Genomic DNA, 24626 nt, shown 5'->3' on the forward strand with positions numbered 1-24626 from the left:
AGAATCCAGAGTTGCAGAAAGCATAACAAAATGGAATAAGGTGCTAATTGGCTTTAATCCTGGAAGAGACCATTTGTAGATGCTGTGGATACAGAGAACCCTCCCAATTCTCAATATTAAACAGAGCAGTGACCCACCATCACCTACAGTCAGGAAAACTGTCATCACATCAACTCCATTATGACACCACATGCTCCATGCTGTCCTGTCCCTGCCTGTGCCCCCTGGCTGACTCCCTCACACATCATCACTGCTTTAGTAGGTGGTAGGTGTTGGTGGTGTCCTTCACTGTCTGTCTTTTCTACCAGGATGGTATATCTTCCCCACCTGCTGGGAGTGTCAGTTCCCAACAGCTCACTGCTATGGTTCTCTGGAGAACTGTCCCTCAGCCAATGGAACTACATTCCCCTGAAGAGGGGCAGGTATGTGTCCTGCATGTCCTCCCCACCAAGCTCAACATACTGTGTCATTGGAGGCAATCCACCCATTTCCTTGCCTAAGATCAGGCCAAGGATAGACTTAAACCAAGACCACACCTTGCTTGATCCTTTCCCTCTACCTTATCCTGCTTCTCTCCTCTTACGGAGTTTTCCTGAACAGAACTTTCTTAATAAATCAGATACACTTGAAACCCTGTCCCCACCTCTGTTTCTATAGAATTCTGGACACTGTTGGAGCATTTGCTGTTGCCTCATTGCTGGAGTCTATATTTGATGCTCTTTCCTTCTGAGTTTCTGCCCTCATCATTCCCACATCTTGGATCTATGCCTTACACTTCAGCAAGGTCTTTCTTTCAAGGGAAGGAGTCATACAAGCCCACGTTTGTGAGAGCTCTCAGTAACCCTACTACTCAAGGAGCGCTCCAGAGCTGCTGCCACAGTATGGCTCACCCCAAGCCCCGCTTCACAGATTCACCGAAGATTGTGGCTGCACCAAGCTCCTGTTCTGAAAGGAGCAGGCCTGTGGCATTTGGGTTGCATCTTTTAATAGAAATAATTATTTAGAGTGGCTAGACACCGTAATAATCCTGGTTAGCCACATTCTGGGCTATTAATTCATTCAGCACTTACCAGAAGAAAATCAACTCTTCATACCAGCATTTACCTGTTTACTGAAAGGACAGTTTTTCCCAGGCGATAAATTCTCTGACCATAGATGGTGCCCCAAATGCAGAGCAGTGATCAAAAATTGTGTCTTTGAGATTTTTCCCTACTCATAAGTTAACAATTTAGCCAGTCACAGTGTCATGGATACTGACAGAAGACAGAAGATGGCTGAGTCAGAGACAAAAGACTTTATTGCAGTAGGAATATCTAGAAAAATCTTTATTTTCTTGCACTGGTTCCCTGAGCTCCTAGCCACTCAGGGTGACAATGAATTTAACGGTCATCAGATCGCCAAGCATTGATGAGCCTCATTAAAAGACAAGGTACAAATCCAAAACTAATGTGCTGAGATACACCGTTTGAGTCTGGTGAGTGTGATCTGTCAATGTAGCTTTCTGTGAACACAACTGGATTCATCTGTTGAAGTTAGAGAGCCTTGAGTAGAGGTGCTTCCAGTATTTTTCCCTGCTGGTGACATCTAAGTTGTTTCTATTGGCATCTCGTCAGGAGGTACATAGTGGTCATCTCACTCAAGTGCATTCCTGGGAAGGGCATTCACAATGTTGATGGAAGGAGTATGAAAATGCTTTCAGTACCAACTAAGGAGGTGGAAAGGTTGTTACGTTGTGCAGTAACAACTTAAATAGTTGAATCAATGGATAAGCCAGCCTCTGGTGGGAGTGTGGGTATCAGGAATGACCGGGTCCCAGCCAGCAGCTTTGTTTCCATTTCCGTGACTAGCGAAGGGCTCTGCGGGGCCTCTGCCCCTCAGGGTCTGGGGTCTGCGAACCAAGCCTCTGCCCCAGGATCCCGCTCAGGGCCTCTGAGCATCCTCGTGCTCCTTACCTCCAGCCACGACATCGATGACCCAAGCAGCATCTTTTACAGGCTCTCTGTATGTCAAGTGAAATAGTTTGCTACTTTACTGTTATCAGTAAAGCCCCCCCGCCCCCTTACTGGACATCCCAGGACTACCGGCCCATATTTATTACCACCTAATCTAGCTGGTCCCTGGAGTTGCCTCCACCCCGCAGTTCACAAAGCCACCTCCTCTCCTGGCTCCAGCCCTGCCTGCCTTCCCCTCTGGACCCCTACCCAGTTGCAGGCCCCCCAGCCTGCCCCTTCAGTGGACTCTTTGAAAGGCAGCCCAGACCATGCCCCTCAAAGGAAACTTTTCTCGGTTTTCCACTTAAATCTCTTTTCTGGCTTTCTGTGGCTGTCAGGATAAAAGTTGCAAATCCCAGTAAGGTTTTCAGGGCGCTCAGCTCCATGGGCTGACCTCTGACTGTCCTTCTGGCTTCTCTTTCCCCTCCCCTTGTCCTTCTACTTAGTATTTCAGACACTCATGCTTCAAGGGCATGTCCCTTTTTCTTGCCTGTGGTCCCACACCCCACCCCTGTGCTCAGCTACCTCCTGCTCATGGGCTTCTCTGCCCGGGGAGCTTCTTCCAGGATTACCCACTGCCCTCCACATTTCTCTCACCTTCCCTTTTCTTCCCTGTGATGGCCCGTGATGTCAGACAATATCCTTGGTACGTTTGGTCTCTTCCCTGGTAGCCTGTGAGCCTAATACATAGTTGTCTGTTGGGTACATTAATAATACTTTGAAGATGACGATGAGAACAATATTTAATATTTATTGTGCACTTGCCTTGCACTATGTATCGGTCTGAACCCGCATGTATGTCTCATAATCTCCTCATTTTACAGATGAGGAAACAAAAGCACAGAGAAGTTAAATAATTTGCTAGAGATGGCACAGCCAGGAAATGTGGAGCTAGGGCATCTCAGAGAAAATGCTATTTGCTTTTTAAATGAATGCAATTCTAACTCTTCAAGGTAGGAATTCTTTTTTTTTTTTCAAGGTAGGAATTCTTATCCTTATTTCACAGATAAGCAAATTATCATCACAGTTTCAGTTATCCAGTTGTAAGTAAGAAGAGCCTGCAGAGCTGGGCTTAAAACTCGGGTATGTCCAACCACAGAGCCTTTGCCCACTCCCAGTGGCTCTATTATTGGGTCCCTTCTGTGTCACAACTTTCTGTCATGAATATCATTTTGTTCTGTCACCATGGTCAAAAGAAAAATATCCCTGAGGAGAAAGAAGGTCATATAAGAAAGAATCAGTCAAAACAAAACAAAACAAAGTAATTTTGTTTGGTCCCTCTGTCATGGGAGGTTCCCCATGGGAACTCTAGACACATGTGTTATAATCAGGGACTTGATTATGCAGGGGATTAAGCATACTTTAGGATTATCTCCTCAAATTATTTAGTAACTGAGCCTTCTGAGAACATATTCACGTATTTCATATCCTTAAGTTACTGTATATCCTTATAGTTTAAGCTATAGAAAGATGAAATTACAAGGTATTCCGTAAATGCTAACACCAACGCACTCTTACAAATACATTTCTGTGTTTTTCAAAATTATATATAAAGGCCTTTATTTAGGATGAGTCTTCCTGTGTTACTTGTTGGAGATAAATTGCCTGATTTAGTGATATTACGGTATTTAACAAAGAGTGTTTTTCTTTAAAAAAATATATAACTTCCTTGCAAAACATTCCAAAGCAACATTTGATGCTAACCAGAAGCCAATTCAAGTAGATTCATTAAAACTAAAGAAAACGGGAACTTCTCAAAGATTAAATAACACAAGTCGAGTTTGTGTTTTTCCTGCTAAGTTTAAGTTCTCATAAAAACAAGCAGTGGGAGTCAACAGTCCAGGCAATTTCTAAAATACTGGGCACCTCATTTCATAGTTTGAAACTTTGTTTTGTTATATGAGCTCTGAAGAAGAACTGCATTTAGCCAAAGCGATCAACATCAGATAGCTGTTTAAGAGTGTCAAATTCTTAATTTCAAGATTGTTCTTGATTTTGTTTTTTTGGTTTTTTTTTAAAGATTTTATTTATTTATTCTTGAGGAACACAGAGAGAGAGAGGCAGAGACACAGGCAGAGGGAGAAGCAGGCTCCATGCAGGGAGCCTGATGCGGGACTCAATCCCAGGACTCTAGGATCACACCTTGGGCCAAAGGCAGACACTCAACCACTGAGCCACCCAGGCATCCCTTGTTCTTGATTTTGAATTCTCATTTTCAACCAAGAAATATTTAAGTTGTTCTTAATGTGAGATTTAAAGGACATGGACATATATCAACTGTGACCATCTGAAACATAGCTGCACAGTAGAAAACAAAAACCCCTAAATTATAAAATAAGAAGAAGCAAAGGTCCTTCCTGAAGCCTAAGTCTATTCATCGGTTCCTTTGTCTTTAGATTACCATAGGGAAAGTTTGCACTAGCCTAGAAGTACCTGGTAAGTAAACTCAGACCTTTGTAATAGCCTCCGAAAATCAGAATACATATTTTGGAAATGCATGAGGAGATTTGGTTGAGTTCTAAAACAAGCAGCCAGATGTAGAAATTACAGAGCTAGGGGATTGTCTGAAAACAGACACTTTCAAGGTTGTGTTCAAATCTTTGATCCTAGCTAATTAGGATTGCAGTTCCTTCTTGGTGAAAACAAAAACCAAAACCAAAAGCTCTTCTCTAGAAAGATCTCTGACAAAGGTTGACGTTCAGTGGGAAATTTTAAAAATCACACATCTTTTTGACCTTCCGATAAGGAGTTAGGCCAATATTGTGGCCTTATGCAGCTGAACGAGTCAAAGAGTCTTCAAAATTCAGTTCCAGGTGTCCTTGATGATGATGATATTAATGATAACCAGATAAAAGTCCTCAACAAATGGTTTAGTGGTAGCCGTACCAGATGGGGTCGACCCGGTTCAGCAGAGGAACCTTTACTGAATACAGTCAGGGCGGCCTTCCCTCTCCAGTGGCAGGCTGGAAGCGGCCCCGCCAGGCCTCCAATACTCACCTTCCTGGAAACATGTCTGCCAGCCACCCAACGAGATAGATCACCAGTGGCTGACCTGGACTGCAGAGCACAGTGCCAGCAGAGTAGCTATCTCTGCTCCCACCCAGCCATCCCGGGCACAAGCCTTCTGTGCAGAAAAGCATTCCCTTACCTGGGAGAACTCTGTACTTTTTAAGTCAGCTTTTTTGCTTTTTTGGGTTGAGGGTTCATATTTGAGATTTTTCATCTCTGTTTCTAGGCTTCCTTATACTATGTTTGGCTTGCCAAGTTTCTTTCCGTTTTAAAGTCTGAATTCAGAGCTGTGCAGGTTTGCATTCCAGCAGTGAATGTGTTATGGAGGGAGGGTGTACTCTCGCGGAGCCGGCAAGTCTGGACTAAAGCCCAGCATCCCCTGATGTCTCTGTGAGGCCACTGTCAAGGTATCAAGTGCTTTCTCTCTGGGTGCCTGGGAGGCTCATTGGAGAGTCCCCTGTGGTCATTTTTACATTGCAGTGAGAGAGGAAAATGTGGGAAAAAAGACTTTATTTTATTTTATTTTATTATTATTATTATTATTATTATTATTATTATTATTTTGCAAGTCAGAGCACTGTTTTAAGTAAATAGGATTTCTGGAAACAAAACATGGAATATCTTTGGAAGACAAAGCCAAATTAGCACATATTTGTCAGGGGTCTCCCATGAGAAAGGAAATGGAGCCCAGCTGAGCAAAACAGAAAATCCTGCATCATGACAGGACTGCGTGTTGGCCTGAACCTGCCAGGATTAGGGCGGTGAAGGTGTCCTGGGAAGGTTCTGAGCCACCTAACAGGCACGGCTATCCTCCCCTGTGATCTGTCTTTCTGAACTTCCTGAACTTTAGTGAACTTGGAGTTTCCAGCTCATAGGCAGAAAACTGCATCTACGATTGGCTTCTCCCCAAACATGATCTTAGCTGGATGAAAACCTAAAAATTATTGTGTCCAATTTCATCAACGAGCACATAATTTAAAATGCTGCAATTGAGCACGACTTGGCAGTAGAAAAATAGTTAAGAACAAACCCTCTGCTGTGAACACTCGGCTATCAGAAGCAATTCATAACGATGTGTCTACATTTTTAAACGGTGAAGCTGATTAGAAAGGCAGAATTCGTCTCCAGCAATGCGGCGGCTCACAGACTTAGCCTGCCTCTCCTTTGAAACTTCCTGACAGATCTGCAAGCTTCACAATTCCACTGATGTTGCTTATTTCTGAATGTTTTTCTTACTAAATGCTCAGTAGTATTAAAATATTCTCCGGGGGACCTTTTCTTTTCTAAAAGCACACTCTTATTTCAGACAAATTGCCAACTTTTTTTTTTTGTTTTGTTTTTTTTTTTTTACTCTTCCAGTTTCTTCAGAATTCAGTGGGCTAAACAAATTCACGGAGTATTCTTTTGGGGTTTTAACAGTGGGTACCAGGAGATTGGTGAAGACACACGTTGTTATTAAGCTGATGTGTAAATAGACACCTAGCACAAAAATTCATCTGCTTCTGTGGGGAAAGAGTCATAGATAGAAAAACAGAGTGACCTGACCAGTTCATTTGATCTAGAATTTTAAATACTTTATACTATTATTTGTTTGAGTTAAACAGTATGGCATTCAAAACTGTTTACATGTCCCCAGAAGCATTTGCTTGCAATTAAAGCATGCTTCTGGAGCTCTTTTTGACAGTTTTCCTCATAACTTAATACAATAGGAAGGATTTTTTTTTTAATTCAATTTTCTTGCTTGACATGATTTACCTAGGCACGCCCCCGAGGTCTCTCCTCAGTGTGTCTGTTGCTCTGCCTCTTTCTAGCAAGCCATCCATTGGTCCACCCCCCCACCCCCCCACCCCCTGCCCCCCCCTTCCTGGGCCACTTTCCATCCCTGCACTCAGCAGTCTTCCACTGGTCTCTGGGATACTTTTCTCCACCCTTGTCTCCATGATAGTTTCTCCTGCTGGTTTTAATTCTGCTGCTCCACATTAAAATACAAGCATCTATTCTCAGCTTATCTTCCCTCACAGCATGGACGGTCGCCTCTAATATGGAACTTTCCAAACTCTGCTCAAATCTCGTGTCCAGCTGCCTGTCAGGCGTCTGCACCCACAGGCCCCTGCAAGAGCTCAACTCAGTGTGCTCGGGATGGGGCTCAGGCCCCTGCTCCTCCCCTTCCGGATGCCCAGGGAGATATTCTTGCCTCTAATGCCTCTTTTCTCAGTGACATGCATCAGCCTTCTCCCACTTAATTCAAACCTTCAGTCATTTTGTGTACTCTCATTCCATTTCCAATCACGAAATTGTACTGATCCTCCAACTCTCCTACCTTGTTTTCTTTACTGATTGCTAATTACCCCCCTGGAACAGCTCTGGAGCTGGCTTCTTTGTTTCTCACCTCCATGGCTCCTTGCTCCCTGTCTCCCATCTCCCTGCTCCCCACCCTTTCCTCACCAAGGCAGAAGAGCTCCCTTGCCAAGCCCACAGTGGAGCCCGCAATCTCTTCTCAGCCCCAGTGGCCATAAGAATCAACTGCCTTGATATCCCCCCAACTAACTCTTGTGCCTCATTTCCTATTAATTTCACTCCTGTGTAGCCTGAACTTTTCTGAGCATCTGAACACAACTTTTCTGAAAGTTTACCTTTGCTTTTCAGCCTCACGATCTTTGCTCAAACTGCCTTCTCTGTTTGTTATGCCCCTCTTACCTCAGTCTACAGAGCCTTCGAGATCCTGTCAGTCTTTGTGGGCTAGTAGAAATGTCAGCTTCTCCACTGGTACCCCTGGTTGCATTCCCCAGCCCTCCCGCACACATGCCCAAGTGAAATGCTGAAATTATTCTCTACCTCACTATGTCCATATATCCTACTCATCACATCTTGACTTGATTAGTACCATTTTTTTCATCAACCTTTTAAATTCAATAAATTCAGTTCAAGGTCTACGATGACTACGACATCATCAGAATATTCTTCTCATTTTGTTTTCAATGTATCGGGGCCATGAGTCTTTCTCCTGCTTTATCCTTCTATCCCAACACCAGCAAGGTAAGTTTAGAGGCCACAATCTTGCAACCAGACAAAATGTCTATGTTTCAGACATTAGATAAATGTCTGCTGAATTTATTTTAATAGTTACAAATACAACTCATTGGGGATCCCTGGGTGGCGCAGTGGTTTGGCGCCTGCCTTTGGCCCAGGGCGTGATCCTGGAGACCCGGGATCAAATCCCACGTCAGGCTCCCTGCATGGAGCCTGCTTCTCCCTCTGCCTGTGTCTCTGCCTCTCTCTCTCTTTGTGTGACTATCATGAATAAATAAATAAAATCTTTAAAAAAAAAAAAACAAATACAACTCATTATTGAAGGATACTTTGAGGAGTATGTACACTGGCATGGTTATATAAACTTGAACCATGAAGTCAGACAGTCTGGGGATGAATTCATGCGCTATGTTATGGAACAGCTCTGGCTTCAATTTCTTGTAAGAACTGATAACACTACATACTTCTCTTGAGGAATATTAATGAGGAGAGTCAACCTTATACAACCCTTACTGTTTGCTGGGACTTTTGATGTATCTCCTGTACTTAACTGCTTGACGTGTGTTCCTTGATTTAACCTCTGAAAATATCTTTTAAGGCAGATGTTGTATTATAATCTCCAATTTAAAAATGAGAGAGTGGGGCACAGTGAGATGAAGTCATATAACGAAGAAGTGACAGAGCTGGCATTTGTTCTGACACTGCTGTTAGCTATAACATGCTTCTGCCTTTATGTTATTAAATAACATATATGAATATATACTTGTGCAGCATTTACCACGTAGAAGGTATTTGAAAAGCAAACATTATGCACTAAAGGTCTATGATTTAGTTAATCACCTCAGTCTTTCAGATCATGGGGATGCGTTTAGCCAGAACGTGATAAAATCTCTTTAACTTTTGGAAATAAATGTATTATTATTGGGAGCAGAAAGTCCATGTGATAAGGAAAGGAGATGTGGACAGATGCCAGTTTTATTGTGTGTCTTTATTTTCCTTCAAACCCTGTGTTGATGTCACCAAGTTCAGTTGTTGGAAAGAGTGTATGTCAGAGGAAAGGCACTTTCCCCACCCTGTGCTCTTCCATCCCTCTGCCCTGGCCCCAGCCCTGCAGGATTCCTGTGCCTCTGGAGGACTGTGATCTCTCACCTCTTATCTCTACTTGGGTGCTCTAGAAGAGATGAATGAATGGTTCATTGGCCCATCTTACGAATACAACAGTGTATGTATTGTTGCAAAAAGAAAACAGGAAGTAAATTTAAAAAGCAAGTCAATCAAACAAGAACTAAGGAAGAGAAGCTTTGACTAGTGCAAGCCAGGTCATGGTTAATACTGACGGAATAGCCAATTTAGTAATAATAATGACAGTACCTTGTGTTTTTGTAGTTACTTATCTTTTCAGGATACTTCCTTAGCTAATAAACTAATGTTCATCTCTTAAAAATGTTATTTTATGTTAGCCTAAAAATGATGCTCTGCATTTCATTTTTTTAAGATTGTATTTATTCATTAGAGAGACAGAGATACAGGCAGAGGGAGAAGCAGGCTCCCCAAGGGGAGCCCATTGTGGGACCAGATCCCAGGACCCTGGAATCATGACCTGTGCCGAATGCAGATGCTCACCCACTGAGCCACCCAGGGATCCCGATGTTTTGCATTTTAAAGGATAAGTGTTGTTCTATCCATTCAAAAGATCACAAAATCAAGGTTTGGAGACATTAAGTACCTTGTTTTTGGACACTCTGGTAGTAGTTTCAACTTGGAATCAAAGGGCTCTTATTCCAAACCAGCAGGGTTTATGTGGTTCTCTGAGATTGACCACTTTGCTGCCTTCGCAACCTGGGGTGTATTACCCATCATACTGAAAATTCTGGCATTGCTTCTATTCATTCAACTAATGTTTAGTGAGTCTCTGTGCCAAGGGTTCTGTTTTGGGGTTGTGAATACTTCAAAGAATAAGAAAAGAATAAAAATGTTTATCCTTTTGTGCTTACATCCCCTCGGGAAATAGAAGATAAAGAAAGTTGCTTAATAGCTAATGCCTTGAGTTTGATTTTAGCACCTAGGCAATGCATGAAGCTTTAAACTTCCTTGCTGTTAGAAAGGCAGGATAAAGTCAGCAAATAGTAATATATACTACTTCACTTATACATTCCCTCCTTAGTGTTAATGTCCCTACCCCATGACCTGATCCTAAAACAATTTGCATGTTTTGAATGAGAGAAGCTCAAAAGAAAATGAAAGCATGAACAAAAATTCTACAATATCCCTGGACAGCGGTGTTGATTGTGAATTGCCTCTTCCCTTGGTCAGGGGCTGAATCAACCAGTTAAGCATCTCTGTAGATCTCCAGGAAGGGAAGGATCCTCCATTCCTTCATTTCTAGCTAAAAACTCCAAAACCTGAAAGTAAGAAAAATGACAAAAGATAATCTTGGGTAAGCTTTTGCTTCTCAGTATTCTGACCCGGGTTGGGTTTACTGGGGCCCCGAGGCAGATAGATTGTGGATTGTTTTTTGGGCGGCTCAACAGAAGCCACCCCTCTGCCTAGCTCAGCAATGGCTGGAAGTGGAGGGCCATGGATATACATTTAGTACTTTTGCCTCACATTCAGGCCTGTTTTAATGCAGATACACCCAGATCAAGTGCCCAGATCTCCTAAACTGACATGTGGAAGTGTTAGCTTATTACAGAACCACATGTGAATGCATTTATAGCTTGTCACCGAGATATTCATATTCGCATCCATCTAATTACCTGTGCATAAGTTCATGTGCTCTCACCTCTTGCTTCTAAAAGGCCGAGGAGAGAGACTGGCTGTGCTGCTTTGGGCTGCTCTAGCTGCTGACCAGCTAAGGAATGTTATTCCATGGTCTAAATCCCAGGGCTCAGGAGCCTGGCCTGCTGGGGGACCGCGGAGAGCAAAGTAGCAGCTCAATCACAGGGGAAAAAAAACAAAACAAACCATTTCAAGTGCTTGCAGGGTCAGACAGTACTCTCTGATGCGACTTAAATTATTAAAATAATAGGAATTCTGAGAAAGCTCAACCTGTGTTTGCAGGTGATTTGACCAATGGTCTAAAGCCTTTCCATAAGACCAAGTTTATTCTGTGAGTGAGCCCAGGAGACAGGGATAATAACAGATAAATGATATGAGAGAATGTAGGTACAATGGTGCAGGCCGACTTGTGGGCTGGTTTGTAAAAGGAGGGGCCTGTAAGAATGCCAAGGACTAGTGTCTCCCTTCTCTGGTACCCATGATGCTGGCTGAGGATCTTGAGTCTGGAAGCTTCTGTGTAAGTCTTTCTCCTCTCATTTTAATGAGACCCAGAGTCCCTTTTACGTTAGCTCAGTTAAAGGCCTTGACTCTGCAGTAAAAGAGTCTGCTCCCCGCAGGGTCCTTCCTGACTGGAATTCCCTTCCTGTGTCCCCATGCCTACCCTTTCAGCACCCCAGCTTGGAACCATCTGCAGTTTGAGGTATTTCTGACCATGACTTGAAGCATGAAGAAGATACTGTCCTCAGAATGACCTATGTTTGTTATGCTTTGCTTACTAAGACAGGGAAACTGTGATAGTTTTCTTTCACATTTATTTTCCCATCAGATTAACCCATCAGCACATCATGGCATTTGTCAAGGCTAATCAAAACCTTTGCACCCCAGAAAGTGACTGTTTGGTTTTCAGTCACCACTTTCTTCACTGTGTCTAGACTTTATCCCATTTCAGATATTGTCCACAGGCTATGACTATGTGATTCCACACAGGTGGTGTATTCCAGTTTAGAAAATGAGGATGGTTACAACAAGGGATGAGAACAGTCCTCTTTGGTTTGGTCTTCTCATAGGGACCATGGTGACCCTGTGAACCCAAATCATGTTGGATTCTCCTTCAAGCCTGCCGATAGCTTCCCATCTCTCCTGGAATAAAAAACAAAGTCCTTACAGTGGCCATTTATGATGGCATCCTCTCTACCCCACTGGCCATCGGCTTCTTTGCCTCCTTATACCCTGTCTGGCACATGGTCACCTTTTGGAGTCTTTGCTGTTCCCTCTGCCTGGAATTCTGCTCCTCAGATATGAACACAGTCTCCTTCCCGGTTTCCCAATCAGTTTTATCCCTAATACCCAGTTAGGGCCCATCACATGATAGATGCTTAATATTTATGAATAAGTTAATGGCTTTTTTATTGATGGAATACAACTGAAAGAAAGAAAAAAGAAGAAAGGAGGAAGGAAGGAAGGAAGGAAGGAAGGAAGGAAGGAAGAAACATTTGCAAGGTTGTTCAGTTTAGTATAGTGCTACCTGATATTTTTCAGTTAATCAATGAATGCTACTTTGCATATCATTACCACATTGGATTTATGAAATTTCTAGAATATAATGATGTAAAATTAATCAGTGTTACTTGCAACAACTGTTTCCAAATCTGGAAGCACAAGCTTCAAGAAAACATTAAATGTGCTGTGATGACTAGTCCATTGGCTGTTCATAAGACAGGGATGGAAAGTCAGTGCTCTGTAGGAGTTTTGGTTGGGAATGGTAGGAAGCCACTAGGCCACATTCATGGAAGCTGGGTTTATCCAGAACTTTCTCTTAAGGGAAACCTGTGGCTGGCTCTTTCTCTTTCCTAAGTTATTATTCAATCACTAGTGGGTGGGTCTGCCAATCAGGCTACCTGAGAGTAAGGATTGCCTCACCCTAAAACAGGTCTTAGAAATTAACCTCAAGGCTTTTTGCAAACAAAGGAGAATACCTGGGGCATACCCTGCAAGCTGCATAAGGGGAATAACATTTGCATTGCACATGCTTCTGAAACCCTCCCTTTCAGGGAAGTAGCAGACACTTGAGCATCCTCTGGAGTAAAATAATAATAATAATAATAATAATAATAATAATAATAATAATACAAAAATTAACAAATTGATTAAAAGGAATGTGCACAGATACTACTCCTCCCTCTTTCCAGAGAGCAATGAAATATTAAGATGAATGTGCAGAGTCTGGAGAGGTGGCAATTAGAAGCTTGAAGGGGGCTCACAGCAGTGAGAACTATGACCAGAGCAGCCATTTGAAAACTGAACTTTTGATATATCACACACAGAAAGAACACAATGAAAACATCCCAGTGTGCTCTGCCTTTAATGTGAGTTAGGCTTTCACAAGAGTACTAGCCAGGAACCCTAGGTGGACATAAGCCGTCATCCTAGATTGCGTCTCCATGAGATTTCCCCTCTCCACTATGTGCTGCTCTGTTTCTTGTTTTCTTTCTACTTTGTAGAAACTCCCATCTAACTGTAGTTGAAATGCCTACTAGTTATGTAGGCATTCTTTCTTTACTCATCAGAGTCTATCTCTGTTTACTCACTTGCATCAATTCAGTGCATGTTAAGTTTATTTCCTGAAGGTTCATTGCATGACCTATATCTACTGCTTCACATCACTGCAGAGTAGTACATTTGCTCTTTTTCACTTCCAGAAGTCTCAAGGGGAAGGTGGACTTAGAGTTACATATATATTTGTATATTGGCTTAGAGATGCTAATGGAGGAAAATAGTCAATATGTTGAAATAAGTGACATGGGAGGAGAAGCGGAAAGAGGGGGAGGGGGGAACTAGACCAGGCATGGCAGGCAGGACTTGTATAGCAAGTGTGTAAACAGAGGGGGAAGTTTAAGGTAGGGCACTGCAAGTAGCCAAGGAGCCCATGTTTAATGTTTGGTGCTAGTGTAAGAGAAAGCAGTGTCACAGTGGCATCCAGGCCTTATCAACCGCTTACTGGGCATCTTTTGGGTCTCTCTGCAGGGTGTGCCAAAGGTAAATGCACTGAGGACATGCTCCAGATACCCATGGAGGATAGAGAAATGAACAAGACCACCTTCTCCTACATGGAGAGGGAGACAAAGTAATTGCAGTGTGGAGCATTCTGTACGGGCTCAGAAGGAAAAGACTTGGTGTGCCATATGGGGAGAGGTAGAGGGCAAGGACACACACACCTCAGGGAGGAGTGGATGGAGCACTGACGAAAGAGCTGGAAGCATGCTAGAGACATACTTTCTAATTCTCAGCTCTCCCTCTTATTGGCTTTATGCCTAAGAAATAATGTTTAAAGAAGGCAAATATTGGGCCACCCAGGTGGCTCAGCGGTTTAGCGCCACCTTCGGCCCAGGGCGTGATCCTGGAATCCCAGGACTGAGTCCCACATTGGGCTCCCTCCATGGAGCCTGCTTCTCCCTCTGCTTGTGTCTCTGCCTCTCTCTCTGCATCTCTGTGTGTGTCTGTCATGGATAAATAAATAAAATCTTAAACAAAAAAGAAGGCAAATATTTCTCAATATCTGTTTTAAGGGAACCCTGGATCAGATCCTATGAACAAACCCTTGTGTGTGCCAATCACATCCACAGCATTGGTTCAAGTTGCTCTGACAGGTATGTATTGACAAACCACACATATGTTTTTAGAAGGGTTTTTAAAAAATTCCAAAGCCTTACATCTCAATATTTCAAAAGGCCTTTTAATATTATTGTATTTAAAGACTAGAGGAAAAAAAAATCTGAGACTTACTGAAAAGCTCAATACTCCAAAAGATCTTTTTAGAACGTAGTGTAAAGGATTATAATTTAAATTAAAAAAAAACTGTATTCATTGAGAATGTATCCTTATTGGGCATAAGAAGTAAAAGTTCCCTTATTATCTCTCCTCTTAACTCACAAATACGTAGGCAACTGCATTTTCTTCTGATTCTTCCATCCATAGAAGTGCCTCTAGCACGTGGACTGATCTCCACACCTGCTTCTTTATTCCTACTGCTTAGACTGAGGATATTTCAAAGGATTGGTCATGGACTCACACTCGCCCTGGTCAATGCCCACTGTAGAATGGTAGGAGGACTCTCGGGCAGGGATGCCTCCTTCCTCACCTTTTGAACTGGGCCATGCTTTGTGATTAATTTGCTTTATCTTAGAACTCATTGCATTACCTCTGAATAGACATCTCAGTTGAAATGATGTTTCCTTTTCTTTTTTTTATAATAAATTTATTTTTTATTGGTGCTCAATTTGCCAACATACAGAATAACACCCAGTACTCATCCCGTCAAGTGCCCCCTCAGTGCCCGTCACCCATTCACCCCCACCCCCGCCCTCCTCCCCTTCCACCACCCCTAGTTTGTTTCCCAGAGTTAGGAGTCTTTATGCTCTGTCTCCCTTTCTGATATTTCCCACACATTTCTTCTCCCTTCCCTTATATTCCCTTTCACTATTATTTATATTCCCCAAATGAATGAGAACATATAATGTTTGTCCTTCTCCTATTGACTTATTTCACTCAGCATAATACCCTCCAGTTCCATCCACGTTGAAGCAAATGGTGGGTATTTGTCATTTCTAATGGCTGAGTAATATTCCATTTATACATAAACCATATCTTCTTTATCCATTCATCTTTCAGTGGACACCGAGGCTCCTTCCACAGTTTGGCTATTGTGGCCATTGCTGCTATAAACATCGGGGTGCAGGTGTCCCGGCGTTTCATTGCATCTGTATCTTTGGGGTAAATCCCCAACAGTGCAATTGCTGGGTCGTAAGGCAGGTCTATTTTTAACTCTTTGAGGAACCTCCACTAGAAGTTCTAGCCTCAGCAATCAGACAACAAAAAGAAATAAAAGGCATTCAAATGGGCAAAGAAGAAGTCAAACTCTCCCTCTTTGCTGATGACATGATACTGTACATAGAAAACCCAAAAGACTCCACCCCAAGATTGATAGAATTCATACAGCAATTCGGTGGTGTGGCAGAATACAAAATCAATGCCCAGAAGTCAGTGGCATTTCTATACACTGACAAGGAGACTGAAGAAAGAGAAATTAAGGAGTCAATCCCATTTACAACTGCACCCAAAAGCTTAAGGTACCTAGGAATAAACCTAACTAAAGAGATAAAGGATCTATACCCTAAAAACTACAGAACGCTTCTGAAAGAAACTGAGGAAAACACAAAGTGATGGCAAAATATTCCATGCTCGTGGATTGGAAGAATTAGTATTGTGAAAATGTCAATGCTACCCAGGGCAATGTACACATTTAATGCAATCCCTATCAAAATACCATGGTCTTTCTTCAGAGAGTAGGAACAAATTATCTTAAGATTTGTGTGGAATTAGAAAAAACCCCGAATAGCCAGGGGAATATTAAAAAAGAAAACCATAGCTGGGGGCATCACAATGCCAGATTTCAGGATGTACTACAAAGTTGTGGTCATCAAGACAGTGTGGTACTGGCACAAAAACAGACACATAGATCAATGGAACAGAAAAGAGAGCCCATAAATAGGCCTTCAACTCTATGATCAACTAATATTTAACGAAACAGAAAAGAATATCCACTGGAAAAGGACAGTCTCTTCAATAAATGGGGCTGAAAAATTGGACAGCCTCATGCAGAAGAATGAAACTAGACCATTCTCTTACACCATACACGAAGATACACTCAAAATGGATGAGAGATCTAAATACGAGACAAGAATCCATCAAAATCCTAGAGGACAACACAGGCAACACCCTTTTTGAACTTGGCCACAGCAACTTCTTGCAAAATACATCTATGAAGGCAAGGGAAACAAAAGCCAAAAAGAACTATTGGGACTTAATCAAGATAAAAAGCTTCTGCACAGCAAGACAGTCAACAAAACTAAAAGACAACCTACAGGATGGGAGAAGATATTTGCAAATATCTGATTTGCAGATCAGATAAAGGGCTGGTTTCCAAGATCTATAAAGAACTTATCAAACTCAACACCCAAGAAAAGATCAGATAAAGGGCTAGTTTCCAAGATCTATAGGGCTAGTTTCCAAGATCTATAAAGAACTTATCAAACTCAACACCCAAGAAAAGAAAAATCCAATCATGAAATGGGCAGAAGACATGAACTGACATTTCTCTAAAGAAGACCTACACATGCCCAACAAGCACATGGGAAAATACTCTGCATCCCTTGCCATCAGGGAAATACAAATGAAACCACAATGAGATACCACCTCAGGCCAGTGAGAATGGTGAAAATTAATAAGACAGGAAACAACAAATGTTGAAGAGGATGTGGAGAAAAGGGAACCTCTTGCACTGTTGGTGGGAATGTGAACTGGTGCAGCCACTCTGGAAAACTGTGTGGAGGTTCCTCAAAGAATTAAAAATAGATCTGCCCTACGACCCAGCAATTGCACTGTTGGGGATTTACCCCGAAGACACAGATGCAGTGAAACGCCGGGACACCTGCACCTCGATGTTTCTAGCAGCAATGTCCACAATAGCCAAACTGTGGAAGGAGCCTCAGTGTCCATCAAAAGATGAATGAAGAAGATCAAGATCAAGATCAAGATCAAGAAGACGTGGTCTATACATACACTGGAATATTCCTCAGCCATCAGAAAGGATGAATACCCACCATTTGCTCCATTGTGGATGGAACTGGAGGGTATTATGCTGAGTGAAGTAAGTCAATCAGAGGACAATCATCATATGGTCTCACTCATACGGGGAATAAAAAATAGTAAAAGAGAATATAAGGGAAAGGAGGGGGACTGAGTGGGAAAAATTCTAGAGGGAGACAAACCACGAGAGACTCCTAACTCTGAGAAACAAACAAAGGGTTGCAGAGGGTGGAGGGATGGGGTGACTGGGTGACAGGCACTGAGGAGGGCACTTGATGGGATGAGCACTGGGTGTTATACTATATGTTGGAAAATCATACTTCAATTAAAAAAAATTTTTTAAATCTTACTACTTTTGTTACTGTTATAACCTTCCTAATAACGTTTTCTCCTTTTTTTAAAAAAAAGATTTTATTTATTTGTGAAAGACATAGAGAGAAAGGCAGAGACATAGGCAGAGAGAGAAGCAGGCTCCATGTGGAAGCCCAATGTGGGACTTGATCCTAGGACTCCAGGATCACACCGTGAACCAAAGGCAGACGCTCAACCGGTGAGCCACCCAGGCGTCCCATAATGTTTTTTCCTAAAAAATTTCTCTTGCCCCCTACAAGGAGACTTCTGTGGCCTAACTCCCTGATTTTTCCAAGATGTCTCTGAGTGACCCTGGTAAATTGTCCTCCTCTTCCCTGCTCTGGCCCAGAACGGGTGAAACATAAGTCCAAGATGGGGACAGATAGACATTAGAATATGTTCTTTATTAGATAAAATCTAAGTTGGAAGATGTATCTAAAGGTGAGAAAAGAATGAACTGCTCACTCCAGACTGAGGCACTGCCTGCATTGATGATGATGATGACAATGACAGTGATGGTGACCACAGTGGTGAGGATGGAAGTTGCTATCTTTTGATAGTACTTTATAAAACATGTTGACACACATTTAAAATGTTTTTGTTCCTTGTGGGAGATTAAAAAAACTATTTATGAGATACAGTTATTAATACCAAGAAGCTTAGAGCATGGTAGGTAGGTAAGACACAGCAAAGACATAAATCACCACCTAACAGGGTGAAAGGTGCCAAGTTCTAAAGGAATGTAGTGAAATTGTTAAAGAGAACCCAGAGCAAGGAGTAAGTAGTTCTTGCCCAGAGTTTTAGGATAAACTTTATTGAGGAGCAGAATGTCAGGCAAGCCAGGTCTTAAAGTGTGAATAAAATCTTGAAATTTAGAGTGGTAAGGTACATCTCAGAAAAGGAGGTGTCTCAGCCAAATAATGGGAAAAGAAGCTGGGCAGAGTCCCAGGAGTGCCATGTCCATACTTACCTGCGCGGCACAGAGAGAGGAATGGTGTTGTGGTGGTTTCACAGCTATTCATCTCAGGGTGTGGGCTCATAGGCTGTTTCCACCATGCCAGACACTGTCACCACTCCAGCCAAACTGAAACCACACCATATGGATCTTTTAGTGAGGTCTATACTGAAAGTCTATGTGTCAAGAGTGCAATTTGGTGAGGAAACAATGAACTAGAACAAGTCCCAAGATCTTTACCATTTCCTACTGAACCACAACCAGAACAATCCCTTTAGAATCTCAAAATCAATGAGAAAAGTCTCCAGTTTGCAGTCTACCTAGAGGGTCTTCAGGTGACACATCTAATTATAAAAAGTCCCAATATTCATACACAATAGTAAGTCATTATTCATTTTAGGGTCCATAGTATTAAATATACTGTAAATAATGCACACTATATTTTACATATATGTAACTAAATGTAAATTATGTTTAGCCAGATTTATTCATCTTAAAATTATAAATCATCTAAAATCCGTAGGATTTTTGAGAATGCTAAAATAGTTACCATGAATATCTATGCATTTATTTGAAGCTATTGAATATGTTTACCTTTATCCATTTAATTTTTAAAAACTAATGCAAATTCAAGATGCATAGTAAGTATTTAACCATTTTCTATAGTAAAATACTCCTGATGGTGACTAACTCAGAATATGACACATTTCACCAAATCTAAGACACTTCATGATTTCAGAGATAATAAAATGTGGGGGAAAAATGTGTCTTAGGATAAATGAAATGAGATCTGATATTTTCTTCACGTGTGAGAAAGAAAATCAAATGTTTTTCATGAATAGGATCTGTATCCTGGAAAAAATAGTTAGAAGTTAATTATTTTATTTAAAAATAGCACTATAGTACTTGAAAAGTCCCTTTAAGTGGGCAACCAAATATTAGAGTTAAAAAGAGAAGCAGTAATAGAACTATTGCCAACAAAATATATTATGGGATGCTGGTATATTAGGATTTTTATTGCTTATCTCTCTATCCATTCATCCATCTTTCAGAAGTGTAGACAATAGTCATGTTAGAAGAGATTTTCTTCATTTGGGGGAAAGCTATCCCTTAGTTGTACCCTGAGGGAAAGTTATAACTTAGTCTTTATGCTTAAATTTGTGCTATACCATCATCTGTCTGGTGGAACAGAGGTTTCCTCCATCTGATGTGGAATTTTCTGAAGGACAGTTAGACTGTTCTGCACAGGAAGGGATTGAAACTTTCTGATAGTTTTCAACAAACCTTTGAAGTTAAGGCTACCAGTCAGGATGGATGGTGGAAAGGGTGCTGTATCTGTACCAGACCAGAGGTTCACATGTCAATTTCCTCATTACTAATGGAGAAGTGAGAATCTACCTATCCTACATATTATTAATTCAACAATAACCACCTGAAAATACAATCAGTGCTTCAGAGGGGATTCAAATTAAAAACAAAAGTGTATTGAGTTGTTGACTGGAGTTCAAAAGCACTGTGAACAGGCAGGGTGAGCTGATTGTCTCATGCCTGTGGGTAAGTTTGGAGGCCACTGCCCAACCCCCACCATCCCACAGTCATGTGTGGCAGGGATGGCGAAACTTCTGCAATAGAACAAAGAAATGCTTTTTAACCGAGAACAATGGGTAGAAAATCTGCTTTAGTTTTATTCTGACTTTGAAGAAAAGAGAGAGAGGATAAAATGGCAGCAATAATCCTGGCCATGGCTTTAAGCAAAAGAGAATATTAATACTCTGTCAGCACTTGAGCAGATTTGCCTTACAAAAGCAGATGAGGTGTTGGATTCACTATTCTCTGGGGGGTGGGGAAACAGGAAAAAAAACCCCAAATAGTAACAATATAATTTGAAAATTTAGCTAGTAAATACAAGACAAATATTTGATACTACCACATACTAAAGAGTCAGTCGTAAACAATGTCTGTGTGTACAGAACCAACGGCTTGTCCAATGGCTGCCAGGGAGAGTTCCTAGGCCATCCAAAAACGTTTAAATGTTTCCTAGGAATTCTGCATTTGCAATATTTTATGAAATAACTCTCACTCAGGGAAATGACTGCATTTTTATAGATTGCTGTACATTCTTGGGCCACCCAGAACCAGAAATAATTATGTTGATAAAGGTACTTAAAGAATAATCTTCTCTTCTGGGAAAGAAAGGAGTGTCTTCAACTCTGAACTGAGTGGATACTACCCATGAATTTCCTGTATGTATTAAAATTTGTTTGAAAGCATTGCTTTAATATTAATCAAATTTAAATATAGCAAAAATAGATGCATATCTCCTGCACAAAGCTAAAAAATACTTAAAAAAATACTCTCTATAAAAGCCATATTGACCATTTTATCAGTAGCACCTTCCTATCAGAATCATGATCCTGTTGATACATCAGCACATCCCTCAATGCCATCTTGATGTCCTAGCTGAGCCCCCCAGAGAATTTAAGACAGGAGAAGGAGGTGACATGGTCAGCTGGGACAGATGTCAAGGGCAGTGAAAAGATGATGGGATTATCTTGAATTACTGTGATAACTGTGCTTCTATGTGATTTTCATTTTAAAAAATAGTTAACAACAATCTTAGAGACACTTTACATCTCAGAATCACATAATAGCATAGGCCATTCAGTAAGGAACTGCCTTATAAATGACTTGACATATTGGCCCACGTTGAATAAATTTCCTTTGAAAGCACTGGGTTTTATTTCATCATGTGTAAGTCAAATTTATTATAAGGATTTATTCTGTGGTTAAAAATCTGTCCATTGTGTTACCAAAAAATTAATCAAGGAAACAATGACAAAGTTTGGATGTCTTAGCCAGAAAGATGACAGTGGCTGCTGAAGTTAGAGCATTAAGCTCTTCTTCCAAGATACCACCACATCATCACAGTCCCTGAAGCTCTTCTGGGTTTCTTCTACCTCGCACCTATAAAATGTAAAATATCAAGGACAAATGTTGATTCTGTGTCATAAAGATATTTCTGGAATTAAATGGAAGAGAAGCAAAATAAAGGAAACAAAAAATGTTCACTAAATAAATTATTTGTAATTTTTTCTTTGCATTAAGCCTTCTTCACTCTTTATTCACATCCTTAACAATTGATTGCCTCACTCTAGTGATACAATGAGAAGTGGATACTGTTTTTGCTTAGAGGGATTCAGTGCACTGAGATCCTTAGAGATTTTCCTGGACATTCTCGATGTTTGAGATATGGGAAATGCTCTAATTCCAGTTGAAACAGATCAGAACAGTGGTGGCCAGGGGCTGCTAGTCTTAGAGTAAAATGTGCTTTCATGTCTTCAGGGCAGCAGAATAAATGTTTCATACAAACTGGTAAAGTTTTAGTGCTTATTTCCACCAATTTTTAAAATGCCTGGTGAAAATAAGTTGTGTGGATCTGCTAATAGGCACAGAACACACTCTTGCTTGTGGAGTCACTTGATCTGAGCCACTCTGCCAAAGTTGAACACTGATTTCCAGGTGTCATTGTCTCCTGTTTTAGGGAAGAATGTAAAAACCTGATTCAATCACACCATGTCCAGAAAGTGGCCGAGCATCCAGAAAGGATGCTTGGCTGCTGACCTTTCAGGTGTTACTAACTGCAGCATCTTTAAAGGTTCTGGTTGTGAGAAATAGGATTTGGATTTAACCAATTCCGTTGCTGTTACAAGAATAGGTAATCATGCTGTGTCACAAAGCAGCGTCACCAACTGTATGATGAAAATGCCATTTCTAGTGCCTGAGGGGTTCTGTTGGTTAAGCATCTGCCTTTGTCTCAGATCACAATCCCTGGGTCCTGAGATGGAGTCCCACCTCAGACTTCCTGCTCCATGGCAAGCCTGCTTCTCTCTCTCCCTCTGCCTGACACTCCTCCTGCTTGTGCTATCTCTCTGTCAAATAAGTAAATAATATCTTTAAAAAAGAAAAGAAAAGGATAACATTGACATTTTCACAATATTAATTCTGCCAATCCATGAGCATGGAAGATTTTTCCATCTCTTTGTGTCTTCCTCAATTTCTTTCAGAAGTGTTCTATAGTTTTTAGGGTATAGATCCTTTACCTCTTTGGTTAGATTTATTCCTAGGTATCTTATGCTTTTGGGTGCAATTGTAAATGGGATTGACTCCTTAATTTCTCTTTCTTCAGTCTCATTGTTAGTGTATAGAAATGCCACTGACTTCTGGGCATTGATTTTGTATCCTGCCACACTGCCGAATTGCTGTATGAGTTCTAGCAATCTTGGCGTGGAGGCTTTTGGGTTTTCTATGTAGAGTATCATGTCATCGGCGAAGAGGGAGAGTTTGACTTCTTTGCCAATTCGAATGCCTTTAATGTCTTTTTGTTGTCTGATTGCCGAGGCTAGGACTTCCAGTACTATGTTGAATAGCAGTGGTGAGAGTGGACATCCCTGTCTTGTTCTGATCTTAGGGGAAAGGCTCCCAGTGCTTCCCCATTCAGAATGATATTTGCTGTGGGCTTTTCATAGATGGCTTTTAAGATGTCAAGGAATGTTCCCTCTATCCCTACACTCTGAAGAGTTTTGATCAGGAATGGATGCTGTATTTTGTCAAATGCTTTCTCTGCATCTAATGAGAGGATCATATGGTTCTTGGTTTTTCTCTTGCTGATATGATGAATCACATTGATTGTTTTACGAGTGTTGAACCAGCCTTGTGTCCCGGGAATAAATCCTACTTGGTCATGGTGAATAATTTTCTTAATGTACTGTTGGATCCTATTGGCTAGTACCTTGTTGAGAATTTTTGCATCCACGTTCATCAGGGATATTGGTCTATAATTCTCCTTTTTGGTGGGGTCTTTGTCTGGTTTTGGAATTAAGGTGATGCTGGCCTCATAGAACGAATTTGGAAGTACTCCATCTCTTTCTATCTTTCCAAACAGCTTTAGTAGAATAGGTATGGTTTCTTCTTTAAACGTTTGATAGAATTCCCCAGGGAAGCCATCTGGCCCTGGACTTTGTGTTTTGGGAGGTTTTTGATGACTGCTTCAATTTCCTCCCTGTTTATTGGCCTGTTCAGGTTTTCTACTTCTTCCTGTTCCAGTTTTGATAATTTGTGGTTTTCGAGAAATGCATTCATTTCTTCTAGATTGCTTAATTTATTGGCATATAGCTGTTCATAATATGTTTTTAAAATTGTGTTTCCTTGGTATTGGTTGTGATCTCTCCTCTTTCATTCATGATTTTATTAATTTGAGTCTTTTTTTCTTTTTAATAAGGCTGGCTAATGATTTATCTATCTTATTAATTCTTTCAAAGAACCACCTCCTGGTTTTGCTGATCTGTTCTACAGTTCTTCTGGTCTCTATTTCATTGAGTTCTGCTCGAATCTTTGTTATCTCCCTTCTTCTGCCTGGTGCAGGTTTTACTTGCTGTTCTTTCTCCAAATCCTTTAGGTGCAAGGTTAGCTTGTGTATTTGAGTTTTTCCCAATTTTTTGAGGGAGGCTTGTATTGTGATGTATTTCCCTCTTAGGACCACTTTTGCTGTGTCCCAAAGATTTTGAACAGTTTTATCTTCATTTTCATTAGTTTCCATGAATCTTTTTAATTCTTCTCTAATTTCCTGTGTTTGAGTTTCTTCCAAAATTCTTCTTGTGATTGAGCTCCATTTTCAAAGCATTGTGGTCTGAAACTATGCAGGGGACAATCTGAATCTGGTATCAGTTGAGACCAGATTTGTGACCCAATATGTGGTCTATTCTGGAGAAAGTTCCATGTGCACTTGAGAAGAATGTGTATTCAGTTGCATTCAGATGCAAAGTTCTGTATATATCTCTGAAATCCATCTGGTCCAGTGTATCATTTAG

General features: G+C 41.2%; 2 long non-coding RNA genes across 3 annotated transcripts in view; one reads left to right on the forward strand and one right to left on the reverse strand.

The window, feature by feature from the left end:
* Positions 1 to 245: 245 nt before the first annotated feature.
* LOC144315093 (uncharacterized) overlaps positions 246 to 24626 on the forward strand; it is a 53884-nt gene continuing 29503 nt past the window's right edge. The window contains exons 1-3 of one of the 2 annotated variants that reach the window (XR_013380880.1): positions 246 to 422; positions 14375 to 14455; positions 14749 to 14980. This is a non-coding gene — a long non-coding RNA (uncharacterized LOC144315093). Of the gene's footprint in view, positions 423 to 14374; positions 14456 to 14748; positions 14981 to 24626 lie in introns of those variants that run through there. The other variant, XR_013380881.1, reaches the window with a different exon arrangement.
* On the reverse strand, positions 1342 to 2565 carry LOC144315091 (uncharacterized). Its single transcript, XR_013380879.1, has 3 exons — positions 2517 to 2565; positions 1953 to 1999; positions 1342 to 1648 (listed from the first exon to the last, which is right to left on the reverse strand). It is a non-coding gene; the product is annotated as an uncharacterized LOC144315091 (long non-coding RNA).

The sequence above is a fragment of the Canis aureus genome, chromosome 6 (genome assembly GCF_053574225.1).
Source record: "Canis aureus isolate CA01 chromosome 6, VMU_Caureus_v.1.0, whole genome shotgun sequence".
Taxonomy (NCBI): Eukaryota; Metazoa; Chordata; class Mammalia; order Carnivora; family Canidae; genus Canis; species Canis aureus.